We start from the raw sequence: 27,782 nt of genomic DNA on the forward strand, positions 1-27,782 counted from the left end.
GTCCCGGCAAAGCATGAGTCGACTGGTAACAACGAAACAACTTGTTTATTTTAACATCGCAAAGAGTTGGCGGTGAGGTTTGACCGAAGTAGAGAGACGGGAGAGCACTTCACTCAACGGAAGAAATCGGAGCCCTCTTCTGGCGTCCGGGGGCAGCTGTTTTTATACTCTCGCAGTTGAGGGCAAGAAGGAACCCCTCAAAAGACGAGCACGTGAATGTACAATGGGCTAATGGTGACGCACACTGTCGTAGCGACGCCGTAGCACCATGTCGTGGCGCTGCGCACGATCTCGTAGCACCTGGTCGTGGCGCTGCGCAGCACACTGTCGTGGCGCTGCGCAGCACACTGTCGTGGCGCTGCCGGTCGGACACAATGACTGTAACGAGAAGATGGTCCCTGCTTTGGCTTCGCCTGTTTCGGGCACAATGACTGGAACGAGATCCCTGCTTTGGCATCGCCTGTTTCGGGCCCAATAACTGGAATGAGATCCCTGCTTTGGCATCGCCTGTTTCGGGCACAATGACTGGAACGAAATCCCTAGGCGGTCGCATCGCCGCAGACGCGCCTGGAAACACCTGGCGATGAGTGTTGCGGTGACGACGATCGGGCCAACATGTCCGCCGCCCCGCCGCCGTCGCGCCGGCAAAACCACGTGTCGCAGGCGAAACGCAACAAGGTGCTGGGAGGTGGGGATGGTAGATTGCGTAGCCGCAGAATCCTCGAGGAGCTATGAAAGAAGCGTCCGCGTAGGCTACTCCCTGGCTAGTAAAGAGGGGGGAATGATGCTGCGCGGCCGCGTGACGACGGCCGGCACGCAGGACACGGGACATATTGGACGGGAGGGGGAGGATGCGGAGATTGGGAGCCGGGGTGGATTTTGGTGAGGTAAAGGGTGGAAACGGGAATGGGAGAGATACCCGCCTAGGCCAGTAACCACTGACCCTGACGGGTAAGAGAAAGCCGGGCAAGCTTGGAGTCACGGTGGAGGGAGAGAAGAGAACAAAGAGGATGGAAGAGGCCTGTGGTAAAGAGCTTAGCAGTAGAGGTGGTGATAGGGAGGTTGAGAGCTGCCTTATACAGGCCCACAAGGGCGGTTTCGAGGGTGTTAATCTGAGTGTGGGTGAAGGAAACGTAAGGTACAAAGTACAGAAACTTGTTGAGGGCGAGCGCATGGGAAACTCGGGACGCGTGAGCCTCCTCGAGGCCCGAGCGCCGAGTGACCACGCGCCGCAGGAGGTGAGTTACCGAGTGACAGGTCCTGACAGCATGGTGGAGGGCTTCCACATTCTTGGCGGCATGCAACGGGAAGCCAAGAACTTTGCATTGGGGGACAGCAGGAATGGGAGAGCTTGAAATATGGAGGGAGATTAGGGCGTTGTGGGAGGGCTGGTATGAAGAGTAGTTAAGAAGGAGAAGCTTGGATTTCTCCGGAGCAGGAGACAGGCCAGCAGTGGAGAGAAAGGAGTTAATGAGATCGAGGCCACGTTGCAGGGTGTCCTGTACGTGACCGGGAGAACCAGACGGACACCAGAGGGTGCTGTCGTTGGCATAAAAGATGTGGTGGAGGTCAGGAATTCGGGCTAGTTGGGAGGCGAGAGGGGTCATAGCAAAATTAAAAAGGGTAGGAGAGAGAAGAGCATCTTAAGGAGTGCCACGGGTGAGCAGGTGGCGGTCGGACAGATGGGGGGGGGTGTCCACGCGAAAGCGAGCCACTTGGTTAGAGAGGAAGGAGCCGAGATAAGAGTACATGCGGTTGCCGCAGTCTAGGGAGGAGAGTTGAGACAGGATGTGGTCGTGGCACACACTGTCGAAGGCCTTGCGGACATCAGCAGTCACAAGAGCGTAGATCTGGCTGGGGGTGGGCGAGAGAATACGTGTGCTGGAGGATTAGGCACATGTCATGTGCACAGACGCGGCGTCGAAAGCCGATAAGGGAATGGGGGAAGAATTCTCTCGCCTCAAGAAAATCGGAGAGGCGAGTCTAAGCCATTCGCTAAGGGTCTTGCCAACACACGATGTCAAGGAGATAGGGGGAAGGTTAGAAAGGGAGAGAGTTTGCCCAGCTTCGGTATCATAGAAATAAGGGAGGATGTCAAAGAGCTCGGCAAGTAGCCGCTGTCCCAGGCATTGTTGAAAGTCTGGAGGAGGAATTCCTTGGCGTGGTCGGGGAGGTTGCGGAGTGTGGTGTATGTGATGGCGTCCTCACCGGGAGCCGAGCGAGTAGCATTAGCAGCCAAGGTAGATTCTAGCTCCCGGAGAGGGAAAGGGCGCTCGAGCTCTGGGTTAAGATTGCGCGAGTAGGCTAGGTAGGAAGGTGTGAGAAGGTATGGGAGATACAAAGAAGTGAGCTTGTCAGAGACATCGGAGGGAGTCCCCTGAGTGAGGGCTTTTGCTAGAGTGGGAGCAAGGGCAGGCTTCGTACCTAAGAAAGATTTAAAAAGAGACCATGTGGATGGTGAGTGCAATGCAGAGTCGAGGCCGTCACAAAGCGCATTCCAACGAGAATGCTCGAGGAACGCGCCGTGGGCGACCATCTCGGCCAGCAGAGCAGCAATCCGGGAGGAAAGTTGGGTATTTTGGGGTTAGGAGAGCAAGGAGCGTTGGAGACGCTTCCGTCGACGCCATAAACGGAGAAAATGAGGATCCGGGTCTGGGATAGGGTGACATGAGCTAACGCGACAGCTACTGGTCGAAAGGGCTGCGGAGATGCGCGACGTCCAGTCGTCGTAAGATTCAAAGGATGCGGAAAGGAGATTAGCGCGAAATGCGTGCCAGTCAGTGTGAGTGGTTGAGTGCGATCGAGGGATGTGGGAAAGTGAGGCGCTAATATGAATGAGGAAACGGTCGCTGAGAAGGGTTTCAACTGTGACCTGCCAGTGAAAGGAAAGGGATTCTGGAGAGAAAGAGAGGTCGGATGTCGTGGAGCGCCGTGGGACAGTGCCCGCTCGAGTAGGGGATCCAGGAGTATTAAGAAGGGTGAGGTGGCGTTCTTGGGCAAGACGGTGGAGTAGGCGGCCGGGCTTGAGGGTCTGGGGTAGCCCCAGAGCGTGTGAGGGGCGTTAAAATCGCCCCCAAAGAGGAGATGGGTGGGGGAGGGGAGAGAATAAAGGAACTTGCCCAAGGCAGGGAAGAAAGAGGATGGGACAGGTGGATTGTAGAAAGACATAAGGGCGAGTGAGATGCGGGAAGAAGGTTGGTAATACACCACACCAACTAAATATTTATGGAGGCTGGAGGGGATATCAAGTGGCTCGACGAGGACGTCGCTGCGTACATAAATGGACGCAAGCGGCGTGCCCGTTGTGGCATGGTAGGCGCGGTAACCTGGGACGCTGCGGGCCGTCCGCGTCTCCTGGAGAAGGAGAAAATGGGGCAGAGAGGAACGGGTGAGGAGATACTGGTGTAGAGGGGTCTTATTGTGGCAAAGGTTTCGACAGTTCCACTACACAATCTCGATGTCCTTTCCACGCGCCATCTACGATAGGTTAGAGGTAGAAGAGTTTCCGGTGACACGTTCCTTGTTGGGCGGGGGGAGTGACTTCTGGAGGGAGCCCAGCATAGAAGCGAAGGATTCCAATTGCTTGGATTGGGCTAGGAGGGTGGTGAGGATCTGGACAATCGAAGTTTCGAGCTGAATCAAGCGAGTGTGGTGTGCGTTGGTGGTGGTTTCTACCAGCTCAGCCAATGGGACGACCTGGGCATTAAAGGACGGGGTGATGAACGTGGCAAGATGTTCATTTAGCTTGGTAAGCTGGGATGTAAGAGAAGAGGTGGTTGTCGAGGGTTTGTGTCAATGCGTGGATTTGCTGTTGCAAATCTTGGGAGATTCGCTGTTGTTCACGCTGGTGACGCTCCAGCATTGTGAGCCGGAGATCGAATGAGCGGTTCTCGTCAATCAGCGATGGGGAGGGTATAGTAGTGGAAGAAAGGGACGCTGGTACCGAATGTCCTTTCACTGTAGCGGCGTAGGAGCCCGGAGGTGATGGAGCCTGAGGTGAAGGAGATGCGTGATTAGCGAAAAAGGCGGAGGAAGGGGTGGGGTGCGTGGCCCGGCGCAACGCTGTGCGACGGAGAAACGCTGCTTTGGCACACTCGCGTTGTTTAGCAAGGAGGAACGGGCAGGTGGGGTCGAGAGAGGGATGTGTGTTTACTTGGTAATGAATGCACCATGGTTGGGCACACACGTGAGCGGTAGGATTGGCGGGTAGAGGAGCAGCACAGCGGCGGCACTTGGCCAGAACGTTGTGCTGAGGGCATTGGTGAGCACGGTGTCCCAGAGCAAGACAACGTGTGCATGTGGTAAGGGCGGCATCGGAAAGCGACGCGTCTAAAATACACGACGTGGGGTATGACCGTGCCAGCGAAGGTTATGAGCACTGATTCAGTGCTGCCCATCATTCGAGCAGCGAGGATATCTGTCGTGAATGATTCAAGGTCATGCATGAGCTGAGCAGGAGTAAGGTGACCGCCGACGTCATGAATGACGCCGAGGCATGAAATGGGAGGATTGGGGGCATATGTTTTGACGGTGATTGGCTTGCCGTGGAGCTGAAGGTGCGTGAGAGAGAGTAGGAGTTGAGCGGTGAGAGGGGAGTTTGTTTTCAGAAATACAAAACTCTGAGCTGGCTTGTCCTGAAGAGTGACCTCTGCACTGGTTTTGGAAGAGGGATGTGCGGCGGAGATGATGGCGGCGAGCAAGTCGGAAAGAGGCAGCTTGGGAGTGAGGGTACCTGGCGGAAGTTGGATCCCAACTGAGATGAGCTCGGTGCGAGGGCGGGCGGCGGAGGCAGGTTTACGGCTGATACTGACGTAGCTCCTGCCGCTCTCCAATGATGGCGTATTATGGTCGTTGTCCGGGGACGTCGTGAAATCCATCTCCGCCGACGAGTCGTCAGCCGGATACACGGTGGTCAAGGAGGTAGGGGTGACAGAAACACAGCTCGAAACATTGGGAATGTTTGCACTGTCCAGCACGGCAGAAGTGGTGAATCCGGTGGAGCCGGCTGCAACAAGCGCAGTCAGCTGCGATTCAGATGTCTGATTGCAGCTCTGCAACAGGCGCCAATGTGTTTGGAATAGACGCGGCTGCATCTGTGCTGGCGATGGTGAACGCTGCTGGTTGCGACATGGTTAGGGATCCGAGACTCTTGGCGTCGCTGACAGCTTGGAGCTTGGTCCTAGGAGACATTGAGGCGACGAACGCTGACTGCGACGCGGCTGTCGAGTCAGAGCTCTCAGCGTTGCTCACAGCGTCGAATGCGACCGGAATAGGCAAGTGGCGTGCGTGGAGTGCAAGAAAGCAGCCGGTTGAGACAGGGCTGCCGGCTTGGAAATGTTCACGTTCCTAGTAGCATTGAGCGTTGGCAGAGTAGGCACAGTGGCACCGGCGGCGGTCGAGGAGGAGGCCAGCGGCGCATTGGTGGGTGTCGGCTGCAGGGTCTTCGTGAGACGCTTCATTCCAGAGGTACAGGCGCGGCGAGTTAGCTTAGCACGGCGCCTCGCCGCTTCGGAGTTTTGGAGGGGCCTGGAGGGCCAGCCTGGTGTCGGACCGGGTTACGAATGGTGTCCACTGGTCGCGGAAGTCTTCGTGAAAAGATGAAGAGTAAACCCGGGGGCGGGCAAGGCCCTGGACCGGGCCAGGGACAGGTGAAAACGGAGCACGATATGCCTAGAATCAGTTACAAGCTGTACAATCAGTTCATTTCATGCGCATCTACGGAAGGACTAATTCATTTAACTACTCCGCTCTTCCAAGTGCCATACAATCATTCCTAATGCCATCGCTTATCAGAGTGACCAGGAAAAATGCCGTCATCTTCTAGCAACGCATTTTTCAAACTCTACAAAACTTAACGTGTTATTCTTTTTCGAGTTTCGCGTTATTATTGTGCTACTACCCCTTAAATACTGTTTTATTATAGCCAAATATTGCCCCACTCGCTCTGTAATTCTATTGGTCATATTTTACTTTGCGAAAATTTCCTTGTTCACTGACCTCTCACGTTCAAGAGCATTCGGTTGGTCTTTTGTACAATTTTTAACACCATATTACAGCATATTAGCGCGTTTCTTACACTGTATTTTTGTATGTGTATTGACATATGTATTCTTATTGTTGTATAATCTTTAAGTGTACTCTCCCCCCCTTACAATACGCCTCTAGGGGCCTGTAAGGTATCTTTAAATAAATAAATAAATAATAAATAAATCAGACAGCGATATGCTAACATTGAAGAAACGAGTCGAAGTCACGGAGTCAGGTTCAACCACCGGTGGCAATGAAGTCAAGCTCCACCTCAGTGAGTTGCAGCATAGTCAGCGACTGAACATTCAAGTTCATGGTCTGCATCTAGAGGAAAACGTTCTTGCTGATTGAATAAGCTAGCCCACCATCTTAAGCTTCCCACTCTTGAGGAATCACACTTGGAAGCTCTGCACAGAATGCCATCTCACGTTGGAAAAGAACCCATTGTTGTCACACGATTTTCATTAAAGTTCTAGAAGAAAAAGTGGATCAAAGGTCCCTCTCGCCTGAGAAAGAAACAATTTAAGCCAAGGATTTTCAATAATCTGGCCCCTATGAACAAACGGCTTCTGTGGCTTTCTCGATCAAAAGGGGAAGAAAAATGAAGACTATCGGTTCGTCTGGCAGAAAAACAGACACATTTACATGCGCAAATGACAGGTCGAGAGGGCCATTCAGATTCGAGATGAGAGTGATCTTGAAAAGGTAGCGTGACGTCATTGACAAGTGTGCTCGTCGTACCTAATCGGTTTTAATGCGTAAGCATTCTTTGGCGTGCACCCCGGAGAAACCATGTCTGTCCCGTAACGCCTCGTAACTGGGAAGTAAGTGCGTAATGGGTCAAGTTAAGGGACATTTAATCATTATAATAATGCAACCTTATAGCTGAATGGCACCCTTAGAATCGATAAAAAAAATTGGTCACCTCGCCGTCACCTCGACATAGTAATTTGATGCAATACAAAAGTATTAAATAATCGGTCACGTTGCCATGATGAAAGAATTTAGGAATGAAGATGACTTCGCGACTGTACACAGACATGTGTTGAAGTAGAACCCATACAAGTTCCTGGCAACACATCTCCACACCGTTCAGTACCCGGATGCTCAGCGGAGAATCGAGAAGAGAAATGAAGAAGATGACGGAGACGAAGAACAAGCAACTACGGCGACGCAGGAACAACGAGACATTCAAATAGAAGAAGCAGGTTCCCAACCTCCTAAGAAGAATTGCAGATCGTCTGATTTAGAATAAAGCATTGTACAGAACGCATCAAAAGAAGATTATAATCTCCGTGATTGTATGGAATGGAATTGTGCTTGGAAGGTTATGTTATGGTCTAAGCAGTACAGACATCATAAGTAACAAAAAAATCCAACGGAAATTATTGTCTGCTAATGCGCAAGCATTCTTTGGCTCCGGTAAAAGCGATGAGCAGACATGCATAGGCTCGCAAGATAAGTTAACAAAAGCGAAGCAACAGCCGAGCCAAAGAACTCTTACGCATTAGTAGACAATTGTCAGAATTTCTGTAGCATTTTTTCTTTCACAATGGCTAGCTCAATTTTCAATCATTCCACAGTACCGCGTTTAAGGATAGGAATTCGTCGAGCTTTTTATTTTCTTTCATTTAAACGTTGCGTAGTCTGACAAACAAAGAGGAAGAAATGGACTGTTCTTGTCGTCTCTAAACTACGAATTTGATGTGTTAGCCTTTTTTGAAACATGGTATACGAGAAACAGTAGCTACCTGTCGGATCGAGCAGAGTTAGTCGGTATTCATGACATCAAGTCTTACTTAATAATAATAATAATAATAATAATAATAATAATAATAATAATAATAATAATAATAATAATAATAATAATAATCGACCTGCCCACGCCCACTGCAGGGCAAAGGCCTCCCCAATACTTCTCCAACTACCCCGGTCATGTGCTAATTGTGGCCATGTTGTCCCTGCAAACTTCTTAATCTCATCCGCCCACCTAACTTTCTGCCGCCCCCTGCTACGCTTCCCTTCTCTTGGAATCAAGTCCGTAAAGCTTAATAACCATCTCTTATCTACCCTCCTCATTACATGCCCTGCCCATGCCCATTTCTTTTTCTTGATTTCAACTAAGGTGTCATTCACTTGCGTTTGTTCCCTCACGCAATCGGCTCTACCTTATCCCCCTCCCCCCTTTAACATTACACCCCCCATTCTTCTTTCCATAGCTCATTGGTCGTCCTCAATTTAAGTAGAACCCTTTTCGTAAGCATCCAGGTTTCTGCCCCGTAGGTGAGTACTGGTAAGACACAGCTGTTATTCAATTTTCTCTTGAGGGATATTGGCGAGCTGCTGTTCATGATCGGAGAATGCCTGCCAAATGCACCCCAGCCCATCTTTATTCTTCTGATTATTTCCGTCTCATGATCCGAATCCGTGGTTACTACTTGCTCTAAGTACATGTATTCCCTTACCACTTCCAGTGCCTCGCTACCTATCGTAAACTGCTGTTCTCTTCCGAGACTTAAACAATACTTTAGCTTTCTGCAGATTAATTTTTAGACTCACCCTTCTGCTTTGCCTATCCTGGTCAGTGAGCATGCATTGCAATTGGTCCCCTGAGTTACTAAGCAAAGCAATATCATCAGCGAATCGCAAGTTACTAAGGTATTCTCCATTAACTCTTATCCCCAATTCTTCCCAATCCAGGTCTCTGAATAGCACGCTGTGAGTCTCTGAAACACGCTCTCTGAAACACGCTTCGGTCTCTGAAACACGCTGTGAATAGCATTGGAGAGATCGTATCTCCCTGCCTGACGCCCTTCTTTATTGGGATTTTGTTGCTTTCTTTATGGAGGACTACGGTGGCTGTAGAACCGCAATACGTATCTTTCAGTATTTTTACATATGGCTCGTCTACACCCTGACTCCGTAATGCCTGCATGACTGCTGAGGTTTCGACTGAATCAAACGCTTTCTTGTAATCAATGAAAGCTATATTAAGGGTTGGTTATATTCCGCACATTGCTCTATCACCTGATTGAGAGTGCGAATATGGTCTATTGTTGAGTAGCCTTTACGAAATCTTGTCTGGTCTTTTGGTTGACAGAAGTCGAAGGTGTTCCTGATTTGATTTGCAGTTACCTTAGTAAATACTTTGTAGGCAACGGACAGTAAGCTGATCGGTCTGTAATTTTTAAAGTCTTTGATGTCCCCTTTCTTGTGGATTAAGAATATGTTGGCGTTCTTCCAAGATTCCGGTACTCTCGAGGTCATGAGTCATTGCGTATACAGGGTGGTCAGTTTTTCTAGAACAATCTGCCAACCATCCTTCAACAAATCTGCTGTTACCTGATCTTCCCCAGCGACCTTCCCCTTTTGCATAGCTCCCAAAGCTTTCTTTACTTCTTCCGGCGTTACTTGTGGGATGTCAAATTCCTCTAGACTATTCCCTCTTCCATTATCGTCGTGGGTGCCACTGGTACTGTATAAATCTCTATAGAACTCCTCAGTCACTTGAACTATCTTATCCATATTAGTAATGATATTGCGGCTTTTTCTCTTAGCGCATACATCTGATTCGTGTCTGTTCCTAGTTTCTTCTTCACTGCTTTTAGACTTCCTCTGTTCCTGAGAGCATGCTCAATTCTATCCATATTATACTTCCTTATGTCAGTAATCTTACGCTTGTTGATTAACATGGAAAGTTCTGCCAGTTCTGTTATCGCTGTAGGGTTAGAGGCTTTCATACATTGGCGTTTCTTAATCAGATCCTTCGTGCCCTGCGATAGCTTACTGGTATCCTGTCTAAGGAAGTTATCACCGACTTCTATTGCACCGACTTACAACCAATTAAACCAGACGCCCCTTCTAGAACTAGCGACGAGGTTGGAAGGTCCTTGCAAGAGATGAAACGGGGAAAATCGGCAGGAGAAGATGGAATAACAGTCGATTTAATCAAAGATGGAGGAGATATCATGCTTGAAAAGCTTGCAACCCTGTATATGAAATTTATCACGACTTCAAGGGTTCCAGAGAACTGGACGAATGCTAACATTATACTAATCCACTAAAAGGGAGACTCTAAAGAACTGAGAACTTATAGGCACATTCGCTTACTTCCAGTATTGTATAAAATATTCAGCAAGGTAATTTCGAATAGAGTAAGGGCAACATTTGACTTCAGTAAATCAAGAGAACAGCCTGACTTCGGGAAGGGATGCTCTACAATGGATCACATCCATGTCATAAATCAGGTAATCGAGAAATATGCAGGGTAGAATCAACCTCTTTACATGGCTTTCATAGATTACGAAAAGGCATTTGATTTAGTGGAGATACCAGCAGTCAGGCGTTTCGTAATGAAGGAGTACACGACGCTTACGTAAATACCTTGGAAAATATGTACAGAGATTCCACAGATACCTTAATTCTCCACAAGAAAAGTAGGAAGATACCTATAAAGAAAAGGGTCAGACAACGAGACACGATCTCTATGATGCTCTTCACTGCGTGCTTGGAAGAAGTATTCAAGCTATTAAAGGGGGAAGGCTTAGGAGTAAGGATCGACGGCAAATATCTGAGCAACCTTCGATTTCCAGATGGCATTGTCCTGTTCAGCAACACCGGGGACGAGTTCCAACAAATGATCGAGGACCTTAACTGAGATAGTGTAAGAGTGGGGTTGAAGGTCAGTATGCAGAAGGGAAAGATAATGATCAATAGCCGGGTAAGGGAACAAGAGTTCAGGATCGCCAGTCAGCCTGTCGAGCCTTTGATGGAGCACGTTTATCTCTCTAAGTTAGTCACAGGGACCCTGACCATGAGAAGGAAATTCGTAGAAGAATAAAAATGGGTTGGAGTGCATACGGCCGACATTGCCAGATCCTGACTGGGAGCTTACCACTACATGGAAAAGAAAGGTGTACAATCAATGCATTCTACCGGTGCTAACAAATGGGGTAAAAACTCGGAGGTTGACAAATGAGCTCGAGAACAAGTTAATGACCGCGCAATAATTGATGGAGCGAAAAATGTTCGGCGTAACATTAAGAGGCAGGAAGAGAGCCGTGGGGATCAGAGAGCAAACGGGGAAAACTGATATTCTAGTTGACATTAACAGCAAAAATTGGAGCTGGGCAGGCGATGTAATACGTAGGATTGATAGCCGGTGGACCATTAGGGTTACAGAATAGGTGCCAAGAGAAGGGAAGCGCAGTCTAGGATGGCAAAAAACTAGGTGGGGTGATGAAATTAGGAAATGTGAAGGCGCAAGTTGGAATCGGTTGGCGCAGGACAAAGGTATTGGAAATCGCAGGAAGAGTCCTTCGCCCTGCAGTGAACATAACATAGTTTGATGATGATGATGAAAACCGCAAGGGTCAACGCTAGGTGCTACGTTCGTTCTCACTGATGCGTCTGTTCCCCGCACCCCTGATATATACATACGACTCGAGCATTTCCTTTTCTTCTGCTAGCTTAGCTACTCTCGTACCTTTGGTAAACTCCTGGTTACAGTATTCATCAGAATGGTTGTATGTCAATTAGCTACAAATATATGTAAGTGAAACCAAATTTATGTTATTCTATGCCATTAATAAACCAGTTATATCTGACAGCTCAATTAAGTTACTATCTGAGGTGTTAGAGCGTGTAACGCAATACAAATTTTTAAGAGTTCAGTTTCACAATAATCTGCGTTGGACGCAACATGTAGATTTCGCGATACATAGCATTTCTAAAACGAAAGGTATATTAACCAGACACCGTACCTTACCACCCATGCATTTCAGATGCCAGTTTTCTTTTTCTTTAATTAATTCCCGCCTTCATTACTGTATCCTCGTTTGGGGATCGAGTTGCGTGTGAAAACAATGTAAATAACCTTGCCACATGCAAAAATGAGCTACCTGTTTTACTACAACTTAACCTATCATGAACATGCTTCCTGCTATTTCGCCTGCCGTGGTTGCTTAGTCGCTATGGTTTTGTGCTACTAAGCGCGAGGTCGCGGGATCAAATCCCGGCCACGGCCGCCGCATTTCGATGGGGGATGAATTGCAAAAACACCAGTGCACTTAGATTTAGGTGCACGTTAAGTGACCCCAGATGGTCAAAATTAATCCGGAGTCCCCCACTACGGCGTGCCTTATAATCAGAAAGTGGTTTTAGCATGTAAAACCCTATAATTTATTTTTTCCCTCCTATTTCATCGTGGACCGTATTGTTCGTATTCACGCAATACACAGTCATTGTCTTTATGAACTTATTTTATTCATTACATAAGTGATTGTCAATTACTTCTATCCACGCACACGCACATTTCCTTAAAATATGATTTGAGGCAGTTGATGTTTACCAAGCCAACAACAAATTACGGACTGCAGTTATTAAATTGGCAAATTCAGAATCTGTTATATACTCACCCGTAATATACTGTTTTTATTTACAGGTTATCCTTCATTAGCACGACTTAACAAGCAATCGAAGGTATATTTTCTTGACTCTGGCGTTGTTTCTGAATTTTCGAGGAAGGATTACTGAATGTTTATTGTAGTTGTATAGTGGTTGTAGATTGTATGGTTGTAGTTGAAATACTGGTTGTATATGCTGTTACAGTTACTTGTCAGTGCCTATTGTAGTAGAAGAAATCCGGTTGCTATGTACGTCCTGTATGTCAATTTCAGTCTTTTATGGGAATATATTGTGCGATGTATGCTAATATGGCGCTAGAGGGCCGGCCAGGTGACTACCGAATGTCAACTTTCGCCCCAAGAATCATGAAAACCATGTATTCTTAACTAACTAACTAACTAAATAAATAAATAAATAAATAAATAAATAAATAAATAAATAAATAAATAAATAAATAAATGTTGAAAACGGTGACTGGTTGTTCGTAGACGGGCAGTTGAGGTTTATGAATAGGTTAATTTATTTACAAAATTTATTAAGATCATATGCACACATTCATACCTACGAAAAGAGTCAAAAGGCCAAAATTTTCTTGTGGGTTTTCTAAAACGCTAAAAACGGCTATAAAACTAAGAAGGCTGCGGCTAAAGGTACATCCGACGTCTACCTTCAACTTTTTTTGCAAGTACGTTAGGCGTGACAGGCAGCGTTTTCATGGGAGTACATCCGGCGTATTTTATTGGTGTTTGCATGCTTCACACGAAGATCGTCCGGCATGCGCATGAGGAACCCCTCGCGTCAGCGCTCGTTCCGCGTGTGTGGCAGGGCAGCCCGCGGCGCAGATCGGCGTCTTCATGCAACGACTGCTGCGTCTGCTTCCATAGCGTCCGATGTGCGCCGAGGAAAACCTTCCATTCGGTGATCATTGACGCGATACCCCGACAATGTGTGCTGCTCGCAAACAGATTAATGACATCATTACGCCCCGCTGCCGATCTACTCAATTGATTGATACAAATGCGTCTGCGTTGCATCATTTCGTTATTATACAAAGATATTCAAGTAGAAATTGCGATTCCCAAATCAACAAAAATGGTAACTAGCCGAAGCAACTAGAGAAACGCAACTCTCCTCTGAGCGGCACAGTCGCCACCGACCACCCTTGAAGTCGCCTTTTCGTTTGCGAACAGGCGCGAGTGACCCACCCTTTGCTTTGTCGCTCAAGGCAGTTCTTTCTTGGCGATTTTCCGAGAGACTGCTTTAATCGTACCACTATGCAATTGCAGACCACTGATGAAGACTTAAATGTGGGTAACGCAAGTTACGGCGTCACACCAGACGTCGTATAGTTGTGCATACGTTTAAATGCATTTTCGGCTGCGTCCGCATATAGCCACGTCTGTTTTGATTCTGTTCCGTCTACTTCAAGTAGTGAAGGATTTACAGATGGGGGTCTCCGTAAACGTAATGGAGAATATACGTGCAATATCCCACTTCAATGGGAACCAGTGCCAACTCATCTGATCACTCGCTTTCATATATAACGAAACATGCAGTGGTTGTTTCTTTTCGTTATTTTGTAAAAGATTAGAGTAGAAAGTAGAGGAAGCGCTCAAATTCTGGTTTTTAGAAACGCCGAAATTGTCAAATTATGTGGCAGAAACCTGGGAACAAATGATTCTGAGTAGGCCGTCTTGTCAGCGTTGCGGTAAAATCAGCCATTGCTTCGCTGGGTACTTTGGTTCGATACCAGTTCAAAATTTCTTTTCCATCGTTTCTTTTTTTTTGTCTTCGGCAGTTTGCCTCACGTGGCGAAAACTTTCTTTGCCACTTGTGTACATCTGACAAGGCAGGATAACAGGTAAGGCCTCATGGCTGCCGGAGGGCAACACGCATCAGACCGTGGGCCACGAGTTAATAAAAATTGTGTAGAAACAATGCAATAAACCTACCGTATTTGTACGCACTACCAGACGGCGCATTATATACCTGGATGTCGATCGAGCGGCAATGAGGACGCGCAGTTGCTGTCATTTACCATTATCAGATCGAAGCGGCGAGAAGGGTTTCGCCGCGTTAGAGGAACAGCCGCAATGAAAAAAAAAAACCGATTACGCGAATAAAAGGAATAAGCTAAGCCACCGTTTCTTTAGTTGATGTATTAGCCACTGACTCTTAAAAAAAAAAGGGAGCGAGAAAAAGTATCCGTTTTCTCAGGCCGGTGAGTTCCTCCTTCACACGCACTTCACATGTCGAACCCTCTTGTGGTAATCAAAAGGGGAGGAATGTTTCTCCCTTGCGTGCGTATCGTTTGTCGCCGGCGCCGGTGACCCGAACATCGGCTGCAATAAGTTCTTTTCTACGGAAAGTAATGCTAAGTAGCAAAACCTGAGGTTTAAACTTTTCGTGACAAGCGAACGCCAGGGTCAAACCTCCAGTTCGAACGGGAGCTGCGATACGAGAATAGTTCAACCCAAAGCAGCGCCCAGCTGCTGACGCACAGCGAGACATCTCGTAGTCAGTCATCTCGGCCTAGACGCCGCAGATATCAGACAGCCTTTCTCATTTTTATGCGTGAAATTAGGATGGGGACAAGGTTAAGCTATCTCGAATGTATGCATTTGTGGCCGTTTTGAAGCGCCTTCCGCGACGGCTTCGAAGCGAAAGCAAAATTCCTTTGCTGGCGCCGTCGGCACGTAGCTGGGCGCCGCAAGCGACGCCATCAAATCCGCAGCTGGAACTGCGACCCTGCAACCAGAGCAAGGAGGTGCTCGAGCGCACCATGCAACCAGATATACAGCTGTATATCCAGTGTCACTTGCGTGCCGGTTCGTCTGCGTCTCCGCTCGCCAGCGGCGGCTCCTCCGTGATGCATCGTGTAGCGCCCACTACATTACAGTGACAGGAAGCACCGACCAACAATAGAAGATGTATTTCCTAAAACGCTGGTTACAAGCAAACGTACAAACAAAAAGTATCCAGAAAATAAATTTTAACAAAGCTTTTAGAAATTGCTGACTTCCGCGTTGCAGTTTTGCACATACGGCTGTCGGCGTCTGCGAAGAAAAGGAGACACCCGAATATAACATGTAGAGGGACGATTGCAACTATAAAGTACGAAAAGCCTCATGAAAGGCGCAAGGGTACGGGGCAAACGGATATGCCCAGACGTGAACGGGAGACCAAGTCAATGGGACACACATGAGTACGCCAGCGTTGTGCACTGTGTCGAGTGCCGGGATTCTAGAAAGCTCCAGGGAGGGCACTGTCGAACTCGAACGTCGGTACGAAGCGACACCAGCCTCTCTCTAGCAGAAAGCACGGCTAGTACGGCGCAGACACAGCTCCTAAGGGTTGTAGGACGATCTCAGCGCTGACATCCAGTTTTAAGGATTGGGGGCTCAATCCCATCGCTCGTAATCAGTTGTCAAGATTGGAGTCGGGTATGAATTAGAAGGTAGCTGGCACATGCCGTCGTCCAACTTATCCACGCTGAGGACGTTGTTGAAGGGAAGGACGGCTTCTCATCGAGAACGAGGAATATGGGTTTATTTACACTATCTACATGAGGACGTTGCATTCATCAGTCTAGCATGACTACGAGAGAAACTACATTGAGCGGCCGCACAACAGCGGTTTATAAACACTCGGTCCTCCCTTGATCCCAAGGTGAGGGAAACGTTCGAACAGTCATCGTAAACGAGTCGCCTCTCTGCAGGCTGGACACACACGCACACTCACACACACTTCTTTGCGCGAGGTTCACGGTCCCCAACCGAGGTCAGGCGGTCTCCACCGAACTTGGGGCTTACGTCAGGAAAGGTGACTTTTATTCCCCGAGCCGAGCCCCGCAGCGCGGCCGGTTGCCCATTGTCTTGCGCCTCGAACGGCGCGTGGGAAGGGGCCTTGAACTACGTTCCCTCGGGGACTCCCTCGTTCACAGCAGACCAGGATGGCGGTGGCGGGTTCAGGCACAAAGCCTGCTTCGTCGCACTCATCTTGGCTCCAGCGACGGACAGTCGAGGACGCGCGTATTGTTATCCACACACAGTCGACTTAGTCACTCCGTGGCTAGAGGTTTGCGGTGGCGTTCCAGGAAAAGTTGACGCCCGCTGTCGCAACTGGCTGGCAAAACTTGCACGTCAGCGGGCCGTTCTTAACAGCGCCTCCATGGCCCGGAAAATCTCGACTGTCCAGCGCTGACTACCGCTGGGCAGGAAGAGAACGGCTGGTGGTCAAGGGGTGAAGCCTTGGCTCGCAGCGACCACTTGTGTAATGATGTCACCGCCCCAAAACATCCAACAAGGACAGGCAACTGCAAAACGAACCCCACAACACGGCTCTGCGCCGAGATGACGTACCTTGGAACTCACTTTAGACCCGCTAGGCTTCAAGGAAGACATATGTGCAGAAACAAAAAATACCGCATTTCGCTATGCCAGTTTTTGAAGCAATTTCGTGCTGACAAATTCAGCAATCATGGAGGCAATCCAGCTAAATGAGAGGGGATCTTCTTGGCTTAACAAAATTAACAATAATAACCCTACAATTTAGGCTGGACCTTTAAACGCATAATTAAAATTAGCCTGCTCAAACGATCCGCTTTGCTATGCAACTTTCCCTTCTGATATCTAACGGAGAAGATGTACTCTTGGAGAGTGAGACTCCATCGGAGCAAGCGGCCATTTTTGTGTGACATTTGATTGAGCCAGGTCAGAGGACAGTGGTCAGTCTCGATGATGAACCTCGCTCCGTACAAGTAACACGACAACTTCTGGGCTGCCCAAACTAAACGAGCACATTCCTTCTCTGAAGCGCTGTAGGCTTCCCCGCTTAATTTAGTTTATGGCTGGCATAGAGGATAGGATGTTCCTCATTATCGTCGCCGACCTGACTAAGAACCGCGCCCATGCCCCTGTCGCTTGCGTCGCACTTAACTATGATATGAATTCCTTTGTGTAGACTGGCGCGCGAAGCACAGGACGAGAAACCAATAGCGTTTTCAAACCTTGGAAAGCGTTCTCTTTGTACTTATCCCAGTGTACGCTACTCGGTACTCCCTTTCGGAGGGCGTCCGTTAATGGGCTTGCCATTTGCGAGTAATTCGGAATGTACCGTTGATAGTACCCCACAAGTCCCAAAAATGAACGAAGGTCTGTTTTCGTGCGCGGCTGAGAAAATTTTCCAATCGTAGCTATTTTCATCTCGGCCGGCCGTCTCGTGCCCTGGCCGACAATATGGCCCAGATAAGTAACCTTTGAACAGCCAAATCTGCACTTTTCCGCTTTCATTGTTAAACTGGCTTCCCTCAACCGTAAGAACAAGTGTTTGAAGTGTGATACGTATTTTTCCCAGCTGTCCTAAGAAATTGCTACATCGTCAAGATATGGCAGGGCGACCTCCTGCAAGTCTTTTAGGACAATATCCATTAACTTCAGCCCGAAGCTGAGTGCCAGAAGGCGAAAAGTGCCTACAGGTGAGATGAATGCGGCATAGCGGCTGGCACTTTCTGAAAAGGGTACTGATCTATAGTTGAAATGTATTTAGCAGCGCGAACTCTTTCAATTCGTTCCTCAATGTTGGGTATCGGGTACAGCTGATCCCTAGTGATGGCATTTAACTTCCTGTAGTCAACACACGGACGCGGGTCCTTGTTAGGAGTTTCTACCAGTATTAGCGGTGACGTGTAGTCACTCTCAGCGGGCTCAATAACTCCCAACTCTAGCATGCGCTGTATCTCTGCCTCCATAATTTCGCTCTGTCTTGGAGACACCCTGTAGGGCTTTGATCTTACGAGTTCGGTCGATGTCAGCCCTGTTTCATGCGTTATTAGTTCGGTTCTACCTGGCGATCGCTGAATCTGTCGAGATATTCCTCTAACACCCCTTTTAGCTCATCTAGCTGCTCGGGTCTGAGAGCGTGCGAGTTTACCGAATGTGTTACTACTTCTTCTAGGCCGATTTCAGAGTTGGAGGTCGCCTTATACTCCTTAAACTTGGTACTAGTGTCATCCTTCTCTCTGATGGTACAGCTAACGACTCCGCTCCGCTCTACATACGGCTTCATCAAATTGTAGTGATATATCCTCACCTCCTTCCTGCGGCCGGGCATTTTCAGAGCATAGTTAGTATCTGATAGTTTGTGCAGCACTTTAACGGGCCCGTCCCAGTGAACTTCAAGCTTGTTCTTTCTTGAAGGTTCGAGGATCATTACCTGGTCTCCGGCGTTAAACGTACGAAGCCTCGCAATCTTGTCATAATAAAATTTGGCGTTCTTTTGCGCCACTCCCATGTTCTTTTCGACTAGCTCTTGGGTTGCGCTTAGCCGTTCCAGCAGATTTAGCACGTATTCAACCACTGTTGGACTCTCTCCTCTTTCCTCCCACATCTCTCTTAACATTCTCAGTGGAGAACGGAGTGTCCTCCCATACACTAGTTCTGGTGGCGAGAACCCTGTAGCCTCATGTGGAACCGTTCTCAAAGCAAACAAAGTTGCCGGCAGACAGTTCTCCCAGTCCTCCTTGTGCTCTTAACAGAGCGCACGCAAAACTCGCTTAAGCACTGAATACCACCTCTCTACACTGAGTGAGGGTGATAGACGGAACTGTGTATTAACTTTACCCCGCACTTTTGCAAGAATGTGGAAGTCAGTGCGCTGGTGAATACTGACCCTTGATCCCCCTGAATTTCGGCTGAAAACCTGACTCGTGCAAACACTGTCAAAAGCGCGTCTGCTACTTCGGTGGAGCTGAGCTGTTTCAGATGGATTGCTTCTGGAAACTTTGTAGGCGGACACAGCATGGTAAACAAGTGCCTGTAACCCGATTCTGTTTTTGGTAGAGGCCCTATCGCGTCTATCACAAGTCGTCTGAAAGCTTCTGTTATTAAGGGCACTACCTTTAGTGGAGCTTTCCATGTCTCTCCTGATTTACCCGAGCGCTGGCAGGCGTCGCATGATCTTACAAAGTTTTCTACGTCTTAGAAACAACCAGGCGAGTAGTATTCCATAAGCAATCTTTCGTTTGATTTGTTTATGCCTAGGTGGCCGGACAAACCATTTCCATGACAGAGACTCAAAAGGTCCTCCCTGTACTTAGTAGGTACGACTAACTGATCTAAAATCCTACCCTTTCGATCTCTGTAGTGCCGATACAACAATCCTCCTCTCTCATGTATCGTCATGTTGCGCCTAGCAATGCCTTCTTTAGCTGTGTGATGTAATTTAGCTAAGCTCTCATCTTTCTTTTGCTCGGCTGCCAGTGACTCTCTATCCACACGTAAGAGCTGATCAAAGTTCTTTGAAGCCGGTGATAGTAATGACCCTGTCTCGCTTTCGAGTGCATCAGCGGGCTCTTCCTGCAGGGGTAAACTTTGACACCCTGGCGATACGCTTTCATTGAGCTGGCCAGCTGGCAGGCTTTCCTCAACTGTTTTTTCATCCTTCGAGCCTAGCTCGGATTCGGTTATTAAAGTTATCCCTGTGGCTGCTTCCACTGGAGCAGCTTGTGCATTTTCAGCCGAAACCGACGCGATTTTACGAGCTTGGCCTCGCGTCAATGCCTGTACTACACCCTCTCCAAGTTTAAGCCTTTTTCACGCAGTAAGCGATTCAGATGATGCGCAAAAATTTAAGGGTACTGCAGTGACAAAAATTTGGAAACTGCAGCTTCGGTCACTAGTTCCCCGAGTGGTCCACTGATTTTGACGTTGGCAATGGGCAGACACACGCTGTGTTCTTCTACAACCTGTTTGATCCATGCTACTTCTCCGGTGAAGTCATCTACCGTCGCGTAGGAGGGATGGACAATGTCCATCGCGGCGGCACTGCCTCTTGCGGCGGCACTACCCGGCATGGTTTGCCATTAACTTGCAGGTCGTGAAGATATGGGCTTAAAAGTTCCATATTCTCGTCTTTTTCATCTACGTAGGAAAAAACTACGCTAGGTTTTCCGCAGTCCACAGCGATATGTCCCAGTTTGTGGCACTTATAGCAGCGGATCGGTCTAAAAGATTCCAATTTTCTTTTCTGCTCTTCTTGTGCACTTTCGCCGTTAGGTTTCTCCTCGCTCTTTTCTGCGGGCTTTTCCTCCACGTCTACAGGCTCCGATCGTCTAGTCTGCGAACCCTTTTTGAACGGAAATGGTTTCCGCGGTTCATTTCGACCGTCCCAATTTCCGTCCTAGGCGTTCAACTTTCTACGCGTTGCGTACTCTTCGGCTAATTCAGCCTGCGTTTTTAATTCAGACCCTGAAACGTTTTTGACGTTTTTGTAAAAACGTACTGAGTCGTTAGAGTAGGTCCTCCTGATCATTAATTGACGCATCTAAGTGCTCTGCGTAAAGCGTGTAATTTATTCAAAGGTTTTAAATATGTACATCGCTGCCGATCGCAGCACACTGCTCGGCGGAATTTTCAGCCGCCCTTACCCATATGACGTAAATCACCCAATTGACGTCAGTAGGGCGCGCTATTCGATTGGCTGCCCAGAGCACGTCATCGATAATTTTTCTACCTTGATGGTGAACAAATGATGTTCGTAATAATTGGAATATTAGTTAATTTGTTTCTATAAAATGAAGGTAACAGAAAGAGAATGCGCAAGAACAATTTCTCACTACACTTAAGCACTTGCGGCACACAGCAAGCGTCGTCTGCTTGTGTTACAACATGCTCCATTTGGACGAGAGCTCCGCGGTCAGATTCGGTCTCAGTCATTTCGCGAGCACTATGATTCGACTTTGTTGCGTTGAGAACTGCAACCGTAGCGACTGGCAATACGTCAAGCTGCGACATCGTGTCCCTCTGCAAGGCAGCAGACGAGCGGAGTAGCTGCAGCGCATCGGACTGCCGCTATCCGATCGGCGCCAGGATTTGCGCGTTTGCCGCCGTCACTTTACACCGGAACCTAACACAATAGCGTTTCGCGAGTCCGGTATTAGGGTAAGCGCAAGCGCAAGGGGACAGGGACTGGCCGTTTGACCGTGTCGTTTCACGGGATAAGCAGAAGCGCAAAAGTGAATGGTATGCACGGAGCGGCCACCTTGTGGCACAGAGCTCTACCACCAGCCAAACAAAGCGCTTGTATTGCTCCAACCAAGTGTAAAACATCTTAAACATTTACAGAAACAACGTGTTAACGATTACACTCCTGCGAAAAATTTACACCTGCAGCAAAGAAGAATACATTTCGTTACTGCTACTAAACAACGTGTTAACGATTACACTCCTGGGAAAAATTTACACCAGCAGCAAAGAAGAATACATTTCGTTACTGCTGCAGTAACGAAATGTATACTTCTTTGCTGCTGGTGTAAATTCTTCGCAGGTGTGTAGTCGTTAACACGTTGCTTTTGTAAATGTTTAAAATGTTTACACTTGGTTATATCAATATAAGCGCTTTGTTTGGCTGATTAAGCTCTGCGCTAGGAGGTGGCTGGACCGTGCAGACCAATCAGGCCGCTCACCTACGTCTACGCTAAAGTTATTTCATCACCTTGAGTTCATGCTTCCAACTATCCGTCGAAAGGCCCAGCCCGCGTGTGGTTACCGGAATACCAGACACGTTCGGCGCTCGACAGAATGCTCTCAACGCACGCTGCTTCGATAGCTCTCGCTCGGTATCTACTGCCAAGCTGCTGCCGGAGAGTTTGGAGAGGCTTCGCGCGCTCGCTCCTAGAGAACCGGAAGTCGCTGACACGACGTGCCATCATGACGCAGAAGAAGTGAAGGCGGAGCTTAGCCCCGATCATTCGGCGAACGAGTTGAGGAGAAAATGCATGGACATGGAGGAGGGCAACTTGTACTAGGCCGTAGCTCTCTTAATATGAGACGTTTCACACAAATACTGGTCCGAATGATTAACTTTAGCTGCACCCTACGCGTCTACAAAATGTGTCCGAATCGTTTCCGGGTCCCTTGAACAGGTCTGTGTGGATTTGCCGTGCTTATCAGGTGACTATACACAAACAAGTATTCTATCGAAATTTATTGCTGAAATACGTATAACAGAGAGTCACTCACTGGCACTACAATAGTCGAAACATTATGGTATATAACAAGGTTCTAAGACATACGGATATATAACCAGCTCGAGCAGTGTTTGTGTATGTGTCGTGTGTTGCGGTTGCTGTTTTGCGCAGTTTACTATGTTGCGTTGCTCTGTCCTGAATCAAGCAGTATATGTGTTGCTGTGCTGTGCATAGTATGTTTGTGTTGTGTGTTGCACTGTCGTCACTTTGTCGAACGGAAAATGCAAAATAGAACGGGCGCCTTTTCTGGATGGATGTTAATGGCGTCCCCTTTGGAATGGGGCGGTGGGCTGCGCCACCAAGCTCTTGCTATTATACTGCCGAATGGCCTACCTAGGTTAAACAATAAAAAAGAAAAAAAAAATACGATCAACTCCCACAACCAAATTTTCTGATCCCCTATTGCGAACTGTGCTTTTGTACCTCTCCGTTTTTTTCGTTTCTCTAGTTTTCTTCCACCAATCCTCCCATCGCCTCTTTTTCGTTAGAGTTACTGTATATGCTACCTTTGGTAGCATATACAGTAACACAACACAGACATACTATGCACAGCACAGCTACACATACACTGCTTGATTCACGACAAAGCAACACAAGATAGTAAACAACGCAAAACAGAGCAACCGCAACACACGAGACATACACAAACACCGCTCGAGCTGCTTATACATCCGTATGTCTTGGAACCTTGTTATATACCATAATGTTTCGACTATTGTGGTGCCAGTGAGTGACTCTCTGTTATACGTAATTCAGCAATAAATTATCGCAAATATCAATAATGTACACTATGCTTATGACGCGTACGTTGTTTTTCAACTGCGAACTAGCACAGTTCATGGGCCTAGTCGCGTCCATCGCTTCGCTTGCTTGGAGTCAGCCATCTTGATTGTGGAGAGAGAAGAACCGTTGCTCCCATGCATGAGGGAGGAAACTGGCTCCATTTAAAGACGAACATAAAGGAAATCGCTGCTTCTCCCTTAAGAGGAAGCTTTAGCTCGAGTGCCCCTATCTAAATACATGTAAAAGGAGAATTCGTTTTTCTCGGCAACCACTGCACCAAATATGACGAGGTTTGTTGCATTGAAAAGACAAACTTAAAATCTAGTGACTGTTGGTTTCGAATTGTTGAGTTAGGTCGTCTATTTTTTATTAAAAATTGGCAAAAATAAAAAATTTTCAGAAAACGAAACTATCAAGTTTACAACTCTGTAACTCAACCACTAAAAATGACAATACAATTCTGTGAATTGCATATAATAGTACATCTAAAGCGGACAAAATTGATATGTTACATATGAACATAAAAAAATGTAATCCTAGGAAAATAGAACTTTTGCAAAACCGTTGTAACCAACGTAACTAATCCACATAAGATGTAAAATGACATATTGAATGTGTCCGCTTTGAATGATCTAATAGATGCCGTTTACAGAACCGCGATATCGGTTCTTGATGCAGAGTTATGAATTTGTAAACTTCGTGCTTCTATTTTTTTCAAACGGTCAAATATTTGAAAATCGTGTTAAGAAAATTCAAGCCCTAAATCGAAATTCCACTACCAACAGTCACTAGAATTTAACTTTCTCTTTCAAATGCAACCAATTTCATCAACATCGGTCCAGGGGTTATCTCATAAAAGCGTTTTTGCGTTTTACATGTATTTGAATAGGCCGCGTCGGAGTTGGGCCCGAGCTAAAGCTTCCTCTTAATAAAGCGAGGGTCACTCCTTTTTTCTTAAATTGCTGTCTCGGAACTGGTCCGTTCTTTTTACGCATTATTTTTTTTAGACTTTCGCGTTTCGAAGCGCCGATTGTTGCGCGCTTCAGGTACATTCTGCTCTAACCTGTAGTCCCTCAACGCCTAGAGCCACTCCTGATTTCGTAGATTAGCGAGCCCTCCGCCGCGCCAGCACTGAGTGCAGTCGGAGTCTGCTACCAGCTCGTACACTACCTCGCTTGTTTGCGCAGGATTCCACCTAGCACATTTGATGACGGGGAGGTACGCGTGTATGATTAGCAGCTTTGTACGTATTCGAACCACTGTACTTTGAAGGTAGCGCGGAGCATCGCGGAATGTGGTTGCGGAAGAGCGTTCTCTTTATGGATCCGCCATTCTGTCGTATCCTTAAGGCGACAAATTGTTTACGCGCATGTCAGGCGTAGCTTTAGAAGCTTCGTACTAAAAAAAAAAAACCATGCACGCAGAAAAGCGGGCCAAACAGGCCTGGATAAGCGGCAACATTAATTTAGGCGTTGTTTTTTTTTTTGAAAATTTTATTCACAAATTTTATTCACATAACACTCATAAGATTGTAAAGGCAGCAAGACATGCCATTAAATATATTTCTCGTTATACTCTCGCTCCTTTAGTCTTTTAAAAAGAGCACCAAATATGTACGTCTTGTTGATGAAAATGGGGATGTTTTCGAACGTTGCTGATACCTTTGCAGAAGATTTTCGTCTGTATTTGGTGTAAAAGATGCTTCTACTTCAAGTCACCATCATTCTCAGTCTGGTACAACATGTAAAGTATCAGTAAACGAAGACCTTGTCTTCAAGTGCGTGACGCGCTTCTACTTTGCATTTCTTGAGGCACTGATGGTATCTCTCCCGCACTGCTTCAAGGGCGACTCCGGCGATTTTTTGATGTCCGCCGATCTCAATAAAATTTTGAACGTATATGCTCTTCGGCACTCTGATTATCTGTGCCAAACGATGCGACTACAAGTCACTTAGTTTTCCTGAAATGGAGTTTTAAAGATTGGTTACGTGTTCCCAACTCATGCCCACGAATGTAGAACTTTTTACTGGCCACCCTGTTCTCGTGGCGTGTGAACCTACAGCGCCACTCGACAAACCGCATTCCGTCTTCTGCGGGACGGCGGCCGACAATCATCATTTTTATAGACGCTCGTCGTTGCAAGCATTCTTCTTCGATCTGTAGGCATTGTAAGCGGGAAAGCGATGGGTGGAAGCTGGTATTGTGCTTAGGGTTGCAAGGACACAGCAACGAAGACGAAGGGTGTCTGTTATGACAGGTTGCCTTCCAACAGCGCTCTTCAGAAGAAGTGGCTTTGTGCTGTTCGGGTCGCCGACTGGTCCCCAAGTAAAAACGCGTCTGTATGCGCGGATCACCTCACTCCGGAGTGCTATAAAGACAGCGTGCACTTGAGCGAAGCTTTTGGACTCACGAGGTCCTAAGCTGTGTGATCCTGTTCACTGGTAGCAGCCCAACGAAAGTTATCCGGCTCTTGTCTGTGATGGGAGCACAATCATTACAAAAACCCAGTAATTTCAGTACCAGAGGTGCTACCTTCTCCCAGCAGTACACCAGGTTTGTACTCGTAAATATGTTATTAAAATGATAAGCAACAGCTGTAGGGAAGCGTGTCACAGCTAAGCTTAAGTTTAATGAATGCAATATTGGTGGAAACACAACTAGAATGTTTTAAAACAGGTATGTGCACAGTAGCTTTTTTCTGATTCGGCCACACGGCATATAATGTTGGTATGGATGTTTCAGCACATTGAACATGCACTTACAATAAAACCTGTGCTGAGGAGTAGCGGTAGCCGCAGTTCACAAAATTATAACTCTATGGCAGTAAATTTCCTGCAAGGAAGTATAGTCACTTTCATGGCACGAAGATGAGCTCGCAAACAAAGATTTCAATAAGACAATCTCATATTATAGGCTCTTGAAATTTTATCCAGTATAACAGTTAAGAATAGTGCTTTGTGCTTCCTTTTCAGGCATGGATGCCACATCAAAGGGGCATTGTTGACAAAGGGTAACAACAGCCACTTTCCCTGGCAGGTGATGACAGGTGTGACACACCCGGTCATTCTGCTGACTTTGGTACATGTACTTTACTGGACACTACTATATAAAGTCCTACTCATGGAAATTGTCAAGGTGCAGTATTTTATTTTTATTAAAAAATTATTCAGTTGAAATGTGGAAAAACTCAGTGTGTGCTGACATTTATTCTAAACCTTTTTAAATGAGACAGCAATGTCCGGTTTCTTCAGCTCAGATACATTTGTATGCCGTTTACTGTTTTACGTCATCATGAAGCATGAAGCGGAATGCAAAGTGTAATCACACCCACTGGGTGTACTTTGTTTAGCTGCTATAATTGTATAGTTGCTATAGTTGTATAATTGTGTAACTTTTAAACCCGCTGTTGTTGCTTAGTGGCTATGGTGTTAGGCTGCTGAGCACAAGGGCGCGGGGTCGAATCCCGGCCACGGCGGCCGCATTTATTTGGGGGTGAAATGCGAAAACGCCCGTGTACTTAGATTTAGGTGCACGTTAAAGAACTCCAGGTGGTCGAAATTTCCGGAGTCCTCCACTACAGCGTGCCTCATAATCGGAAAGTGGTTTTGGTACGTAAAACGCCATAATTATTCATTAATAACCTTTAACTTTCCTCCAGTTCACTGAAGTGTCATCCAGCAATAAGATGGAGAAAGAAGGTTTAGAGAGAGCCCTTGCCCACATAATCGAGCAAGATGTGCTCATCTCATCACTTGTGACTGACAGGCACTCCGAGATCAAGGCGTTTATGAAAAAGCGCCACCTCAATATGAGACATCTGTCCGACTTGTGGCAAAAGGCAAGTTGCAAGTCGTCATATGCTCTTAGTACAGTGTGCAGAATTTCAATATGCATAAAGGTTTCACGCCTTTATGTGCTGCTGAATGCAATGAAACTTCACATTGAAATGTAGTTTTTTTAATAGGCTTGAAGAAGAATATTTGCGCTCTTAGCCGTACAAAGCAACTCGAGATTGTGCTGGGGGGGAGGAGGACTATCATCCACCATTTATATTGGTGCGCAGTCAGCAGCGATGGTGACGAGAAGTTATTTCTAGCAAGGTGGCTCTCAATCCTTCGTCACATGGTGAATGTTCACGAGCACCTCGACCCGCTGCATCCTTTGTGCTTTCCTGGACTATTGTCAGACCGTGACTGGTTGCTGGAAGGTAATGTCTGAATGGTTTTCAATTTTTTTTTACAGTTGTTCTGTAACACGGTTATGATATATGGTGTAATCTCAGGCATTTGCAGCTCACAGGCTTTTCATGAAGATGCGCTGGTGTCTACATGCACTGATGCGAATATTATTGCTTTTAGGATCAGAGCCATTTCAAAGACTAAGATCAATTCTGGCCGCTACGTGACTTTTCCGGAACCAGCCAAATGCATCACCAACCACGCAGACTTTTGGCTTCGAAGCATTTCACAGCCTCCTCATCCATTTTGCCCCAAAGAGTAGGAGATTCAGCTATCAAGGCATGCTGGCAAGGTAATAGAAC

The 27,782-nt window shown here is 47.1% G+C and overlaps 1 pseudogene; it reads left to right on the forward strand.

The window, feature by feature from the left end:
- Positions 1-1,010: 1,010 nt before the first annotated feature.
- On the forward strand, positions 1,011-27,776 carry LOC142566241 (uncharacterized; annotated as a pseudogene).
- The last annotated feature ends 6 nt before the right edge of the window (positions 27,777-27,782 follow it).

Source organism: Dermacentor variabilis, unplaced genomic scaffold, assembly GCF_050947875.1.
Source record: "Dermacentor variabilis isolate Ectoservices unplaced genomic scaffold, ASM5094787v1 scaffold_12, whole genome shotgun sequence".
Lineage (NCBI taxonomy): Eukaryota > Metazoa > Arthropoda > Arachnida > Ixodida > Ixodidae > Dermacentor > Dermacentor variabilis.